Source organism: Eleginops maclovinus, chromosome 2 (assembly GCF_036324505.1).
Source record: "Eleginops maclovinus isolate JMC-PN-2008 ecotype Puerto Natales chromosome 2, JC_Emac_rtc_rv5, whole genome shotgun sequence".
NCBI lineage: Eukaryota > Metazoa > Chordata > Actinopteri > Perciformes > Eleginopidae > Eleginops > Eleginops maclovinus.
Window position 1 is genome coordinate 20948873 of NC_086350.1, and position 7651 is coordinate 20956523.

The following is a 7651-nucleotide window of genomic DNA, read 5'->3' on the forward strand; positions in this document are numbered from 1 at the left end:
CTGTCACTATATTGGTCAATTCTGCGTACTTATGTTCCATTAAAAAATCATTTTAAAGCCTATAGCTACGACAAACACGCTTCCTGCTTCGATAATCTACGTCGTAAAGCCAGCTGGGTACAGTGAGGGCGATTGTGGATCCTCTTGGCATTTAGTATCATCCCTCCGCCTGTCTCCGTCTCTCTCTCCCTGTTTGAGGACAATGGTGTCATCAGAGGGGATTGCAAGCATGGTCTGAGCAACGTGCACACATCCGTCCACGCGCCCCTCTGATCCCAATCATTCATAAATTCAGCCATAGAGATTTTTATCCGCCATCCGCCCTGCAGTGTCTGTTATTTCTGTCCCCTACATCCTTTTGGCTATTAGGGAGAAACGAGAGGGCCCAGTACGCACACAATCGCACTCACATGTTTGATGTTGACGACATCTTAATCATCTAAAAATGTTATGCCCGTCATTCAGATTGTTGCTACTTAACTGAATTCATCTTTCTATATTCTGTCGTCGCTGTTCTCTTTAAGTTCAGTTTTTGTATTTCACTTCTTCCTCTTTCCGTACATCTCCACTTTCTCACCGTTTCTCCCTGTCTCTCGGTCAGACAAAAAAAAAAAAGCAGTGAAATTTCCCCTCAGCCATTTAGCCCAGATTCAACACTGCAGGCAGGCGGGCGGGCAGCGTAGAGGCTGTAACTTACCAGAATGTAAATAGAGCAGTGTTTTTCACATTACTTCACCGCTTATTTTTAGTAGCTGAACAAGAGCAGGCAAGGGTGTGCCTTGACTGTAAGTCTTATCAGCTGAATACACAGAAAAGTAAAAGAAAAGGAGAGAAATTATAAGTCAAACAAAACAATAATGACACAACAGAGGAAGTGATGTGTTGATTTATGGTGTAACTTTTAACTGTAACTGGCAGACAGTCCCGGTGCAGGTTTTTTAACACAGGGAAATAGTGTCGTCTCTGTTTCCCTTTTTAACTCAACCATATTGTGTCATTTGGTGCAATATTCTTGCATTAGACTAGGTTTTCCCTGCCAGGGACACCTATAAAATGCAAATTACTCAGGTCGGTTTGGTAGTTTGCCCAATGGCTCTTCAGCAGCGTTCTTCAGACGTACAGTAGCTGCCAGCCATTCCTTGATTACTGGTCCGCTTCCAGCTCAAAGCTTCCCCTTAACTTCCAGGAATCTAACCAGTAACTCCAGTCTGTTTGAGCAGTCAGGGCCTGAAGCAGAGAAGCTGAGTGGTGTCTCACTGCCTCTGCGCCTGGCTGTCTTCTTCCCAGCCGCCCCTCAGCTCACACCAGGAAATGTCTTTTTCCAACTCATTCTCCAATGCACTTAATTCCACCCATGCTCTCCAGCAACGAAGCCAAAAATACTGTTGCTAGCTCTCCACTAACATCCACCGTCTTCCCTCTAACCCCTTTTTACACATTGATTGTCCCTCTGCGGAAATAGAGAGGCGTTCATTAGATGAGGTAATTTTGTAGGCCTACAGGAGTTAGCATCTGCTAGTTTCCTCACCAAAAGCATTGTTTTGTTCAGCAGGATAATCTCCACAGACTAGCACCAATTTAATCATTTTTAGATGCAATCAGCAGAAGTAAATAGCTAATGTTAACATCACCAAACTAAAAGCTTGGTGATGTTGGTAGTCTCATAATGTACTTGTTAGCGACCTTGAACTGGTGACCTTTCAGTTCCTAGGCCGAGCCACTAACCCCTTTGCCACCACCACATACATTGCATCAAGAGTTTATCAAATGCGGCTTTAAAATGAAGTTAAGAAATCTGCAAGGTAATGAATTTCAGGCTTTCCCCACAATACACGTATTAGGTATTGTTTTCTCAACTGTGAGCGCAGATCATGCAAGTTTTCTCACACAAAAAAAGTGGATGAAGCATTCGAGGTTGATGTGTGTGTCCTTATGTATGTGTCTGCTGCAAGCGAGAGGTGCTAAACCCTTGATTTTCAGCTCAGTCACTGAACATGATGACTCAGTTCAATTTCCACTGAGGTAAGCTGTCACTCTCTGATGAACAGTGAACTCACAGAAGCACTGAGTCACACACCACACACTCACACACACCACACACATGGAATCTAATGTCCCCAACTAGCTTACAGGCCAGCAATGATTACATGCTGAATATTTTCAATGAAGCCGTCAATAAATACAACAGAACACAACTCTCTCCCACTCTGTGAGGATCTTGGTGCGCAGCCATCGACGCACACACACTGACACACACTTGTGCTTGGCCTTGTCCCTGTCCAAACAGCCCTTCCATAGTGAGAGGCTCCAATGGAGTGGATCAGCTCCAGCTAAGACACCCTTTCACACTTCCTCCCTCCCTTTCTCCTAACCCTCCCTCCTGTGTGACCGCAGGGCCTTCCTTCCTTCCTTCCTTCCTCCTGACACACAGGCCTGGGAGAGTCGCAGGGGAGTCAGGATGGCCGGATGTGCCCCGTTCAGACACACAGAGACGGACGGACTGACAAGGAACAGACATGCAGACAGGAGGATGCTGCTGCTACTGTGGACTTTGGGCTCGGTTGTCTTCCCATCCGGAGCTACAAGGAGAGTGACATCATTCCTGTTTTGATAGGACAACAGGAAGGTGGATGGGTTCAGACACGGAGGGGTGTGTGGGTGAGAGCATGAAGGAGTATGAGGAAACAGAAGGAAACATAACTGTTGATCAGAGCAGAGGCAGCACTATGATCACGCCAGTGGAGGTGTGTTTGACCTCAGGTCTGCAGGAGATCTTGACAAGGCTGAGCTAAAAGGCTGGCCCATCTGTACGCTTTCGATGAACTGCCACCATTTTTTACTTTACTTCAAGACTATATTTTGCATCAGCAGGACACAGACCCTTAAAATAAGTTTTAAAAACATTTCTGCGCAGTCTATTAAAATGTATTGAACTGAATTTGACAGAGCTTCCCTATAATTTAGTAGTTTCTGGAAGAATTTCAAGTGCGAACATCTCACAAAGCTTTTTTAAAAAGAAATACATTCCACATACACGAGAAAAATCACAAAATGCATGTAAATGGCATTAATGCAGAAAGAAAGGTAATTTTTTCAGGTTTTGAGCAGCAGATCCTCAAAGTCTATGTGATCCTCCCTACCCACAGACTTTATTATTTACAGAAACATACATGATTTTTTTCTCACTCACTCTAACCCCTCCTCCTGAATCTAATATAGCAATAAAACACACAAAGTAAATTAAGAATAGAGCCTGTTTTGCCTCAAGAGTGTAGAGTTTGCACACAGGAAGAGACCTGACTATAGAAAGAAACCTCAGTGTAGAGCTTTCCACCTGCAGACTGTAGTCTGTATGGCAACACTCATATGGAGCATTGGACTTCCAGAGCACTTCTTCTCAATGCAGTTTATCTCCTCTGCAAGACAGCCATTTCCTCTGCTGTTCTCTTGGGGAAGAGTGGAAGAAAATGATAGCAAGTGGCTATAAGGGAAGAATAAAGACAATAAAGAAAGAAAGAGGAGACGAGGAAGGGTCACAATAATAGCAATCTCTCTTCTCGCCCCCCTTTTTTTTCTAAGAAGAGGATACAGTGAGTGCCAGCTGTGCTCTGCTGCTGCTGTACAGTGCACACTACTTCAGAGAAGTCACCCTCACTGCACTCCATCCACCCCATTGAACTGCCAGCTCTGGCAATCAATTCTGAGCCTTGTGCTGTCACTGCTGGCCTCTGGACACAGCAGCTGGCTGCAGGAAGACAAGCGCTCCTCCACAGAGTCTGTCCACCGATCAGCTGCACCCAGCTGTCCAGCAGCAGCCCCGCTATTCAGAGCGCTGCTGCCGCGGGTGAGGGAGGCCTCTTTCACTGTCGAGTCCCCTCCACCATACTTTATTTTTCACTTCTTCCTTCCTAAATTCTCAACCGTACACACACACATCCGCCCTTGAGCTGCGCAGCAGGCCTCATGCGTCTGTCTGGGTTGGCTTTCTGTCTTTCTTTCTTCCCAAAGTCAAATTGTCCATCTGTCTCTGCCTTCACTAACTTTTATTCCACTATTTCCATCTTGCTTTCTCTCTCCTAGCCATTCTGCCCCTGTCGTCCATGCTGGGTCTTTAGATGAACTTCCATTTCCTTTTTTGCCGTTTTAGCTTTTCTTTCTTTTGCCTCCATCCATGTCCCTTCTGTCTCTCTGTTCAACGGTACCCATTCCTCTTTTCCGTCTTTGTTGGTTGCCATGTCTCAGTTTCTCCACTCCTTTCTCTGCAGGCCTGTCCCCCTCCTTTTTTTTGCCACTCGCTCTTATTTCCGCACAATTTCCATCTCATTCTTTGTCGCCCTGCCGCAATCTAAACTATGCCCCCTTTTTTTTCAAATGTCACAATACTGTATCTTTTCTTTCCCTTTTTCTTTAGGGTTACTTCTTTTTCTGTCCTCTTTTCTGTTGTGTTTTTTTTACAGGTGTCTGTAAGGCGGGGATTTACATTTTCTCAGGACAGGCAGCCCGTGGAGAGAGGCCTGCTGGCAGATCAAAGGCTCCGGCTGTAAAACGATCTGAAAGAGTCCAGCATTAGCATCCATCAGGGTACCTTGAAAGCTCCCTGGTCAGCCGAGAGGGAAGCTGAGGGCCCCCCAAAGTGAAAGCCCAGTCTGGAGAAGGGTGATGGAGGGGTGGAGGGAGGGTAGAATGGGGGTGGTGAGAAAGAGAGAGAGGTGGAGGGATGAATAACAGGCTCCACGGCTGAAGACATGAAGGAAATATTTCCACGTGGGAGGAAAATTCCCATAACAAGCTGCAAATGTTTTTATTTTTCTTTTGGAGTCAGCCCCCCCTCCCTCCCCACCTCTTCCTCCAGTGCTTCCTTTCTCTTCTCTTCCTCTCTATCTTTCTCATTTCTTTTTTTACAGTGTTAAAGCTGTAAGGGGAGAAGATCTCCATCTGTGCACCATCTCCACTCAGCTCACCAAAACCCAGACTTTTACAACTCCACCCTGCAGCTTAGGGTCATGTCTGGTCGGGATGGGAAGTGGAGGGAAGGATAGAGTGTGGGAGGAAGAGAACCCTGGATTGCCTTCATAAATTGTTACTCTTTACATCAGAATTGAGAGTGGGAGAAAAATAGGGATGGCAGGAGTATTTGGGCTGTGTGTATGTGTGTGTTCCTTCTATGCAATAAGCATGATTCACAGTCTTGAAATGGATAGGTACCTAACATGTGTGATAGGGATTAAGATTAGACCTGCATTCCTGGTGTGTTCCGGTGCCTGCACATTTGTTTCTTTTTCAATAACAACAGTTAGGCCACATTCGTCGCATAAATCTTCAAATCTGCATCCCTGTGTGATTCCCTCAAGAAATGAGATTTATAGACACTGAGACCCGTGAACACTAAGCTCCTTCTTTTTTTCTTTTTTTTCCTGGAAAGACTTTCAGCTGTGCTATGTAGTGATATCTTTCAAATGTCTTGCAATTTTCGAATTCCCAAACCCCCAGTAGTGTCAGAAGCAGTGGTGATGATGCACTTTTAAGCACCTACCCTTTACCCCAGCACCCATATCCATGATGGACATATGAATGAATCCATATTTGTGGGGATTTGGTCTGTGTTTCCAAATCCCAAAGCTCTACAAAATGCACCTCATGGTCCAGGGTGAGTTATGGTGGAACAGGTCTCCTGGAGGACTGAGTGAAGGAGTTTTGAACAAGTAACAATAAAATGACACGTGTTTGGGAAGAGTGTACAACTTCAATGTCCTAGGCATGTAAAGTTTTTTTTTAAATCAGTTTAGTTAAAAATTAGCCAGACGTACAATGAAAATGAGTTGTTTTTTCTTTGGAATCTTTAGGTATTGTAATAAGTTGTCACTATATTCTGGAACTCAAGTTTCTTAGAGAAATACAAGTAGAAATGTTTCTTGGCTTTATTAAGCATGGGCATTAAAGGCAACATTTACACTAATGGGTGTTTATAGGTTTTGGGTCAAACTTTCCTTCTCAGCCAATTAAGAGGGATTATTTCAGCGTCTTTAACTGCTGTGCCCTACAGGTGTGCTGGACAGCTAAATTGTTTCCTCTTGCATTGTCATTGGAGACATTTGTCCTCCGTAGTATGAATCCATGGTAAATCTCCACTTTGCGAAACAATCAGACAAATTATGAGGTAAAGATTTTCTTAAAGGTTGAATTATTTAAACACTATCCATACATTTCTTTAAAATATCTGATCCTTTTAAAAAATCAATGATCTGCCAAGAAAATATATTAAGAAGCATAAGTATGGATTATAAACTGATGAATGCAGTGAATATGATTGGTGATGTCATCCATAGTGTGACACAACCCTTATGCAACACATTTGTGTATTCGTAACAAAACTCTAAAGTCTAATACACGCTTACACGTATGCTGACGCGTACTCACAAAGATCCACGCACACATACTCAACATACTCTGGTTGTAGGTCCCTCAATGTGCAGCTTGCTGACATGTGGAGACGCCTTCGTGCGGGGCCAGGGCCGCATGCTTCTGCCTTAGCTCGGTAATGGATGTCCCCTTTGTACACATACAGACAGACAGACAGACAGACAGACAGACAGACAGACAGACAGACAGACAGACAGACAGACAGACAGACAGACAGACAGACAGTAAGTAGCGGGGCTCGTCCGTCCTGTCCACCCTAGGAAGAGTTCCTCCTCTGTTTAGGGAAGAGGATGTGATCTCACTTGTTAAAAATCCAACCTATGTCGCTTGCCACTCATGACTTAATCCAGGCTTCTCCTTTGTGCAGAGCCCCCTCCCCTTCCCCCCTTCTCCACTTACTTTCTCTTGCTTTCTCTGTCGCTATCAGTCTGTCTGTCTGTGTCGTCTGTCCATCTGTCCGTCCATCCGTCCGTCTGTCTTTCCGTCTTTCCGTCTTTCCGTCTTTCAGTCTGTCCGTCTGTATGTCTGTCTGTCTTTAAAAAGTAATGTTTTAAAGTGCAGATTCCTTGTAGAAGTTGAGTGTTATATGTTGCAATATGCATATTGTAACACACATGCATATTGGCCTTGCAATTTGCAAGTGCAAAAAAGCTCAAATAAAACATAGAAAGAAATTTGATTGGCTTTTGGGTCTGCGGTACAGGGAGCAGATAACTTCCTCTTCACTGCCTTAAGGAACACAACAACCAGATAGGTAAGGTATATTTAAAAAAACAAGCACAAGAAAGCAAGATTAATTCAACAACACATGTGCTGGACAATGGCTACATGCACTCAATGTAAACCAAAAATGATTCTTCACAAGCCTTCCTACATGTTTTATGTATTTTCACTTTGTCTTCATTGGGACGGTCGGGACGCAACAGGAACATGCGGTGTGTCAGTTCGTACGTGTGGGTAACATGCTCACACTACTGGAAACAACTATAATCGCTCCTACCAACTTTAACATCTGTTATTGTTTTTTAAGTCACTTCATGCGGGGCTGTTGTTTGCAGTGCAACATGTTAGTCCAGCTAGACGCACACTTTATAGTCCACAGACGCACCAAAGCCGTTCTCTGTATTGTCATGATGCTTCTCATTAGGCCGTGTTATATATGGGTCTATCAGGATGACAGTGGCTGACCATATGGGCTCTTTCTGAAAAGCAAACACAATGGGCTGTTGAC

General features: G+C 44.3%; 1 long non-coding RNA gene across 2 annotated transcripts in view; it reads left to right on the top strand.

The window, feature by feature from the left end:
• LOC134877642 (uncharacterized) overlaps positions 1-3775 on the top strand; it is a 103022-nt gene extending 99247 nt beyond the window's left edge. Inside the window, exon 4 of one of the 2 annotated variants that reach the window (XR_010167596.1) lies at positions 2432-3775. This is a non-coding gene — a long non-coding RNA (uncharacterized LOC134877642). Of the gene's footprint in view, positions 1-2394 lie in introns of both variants that reach the window. The other variant, XR_010167595.1, reaches the window with a different exon arrangement.
• The last annotated feature ends 3876 nt before the right edge of the window (positions 3776-7651 follow it).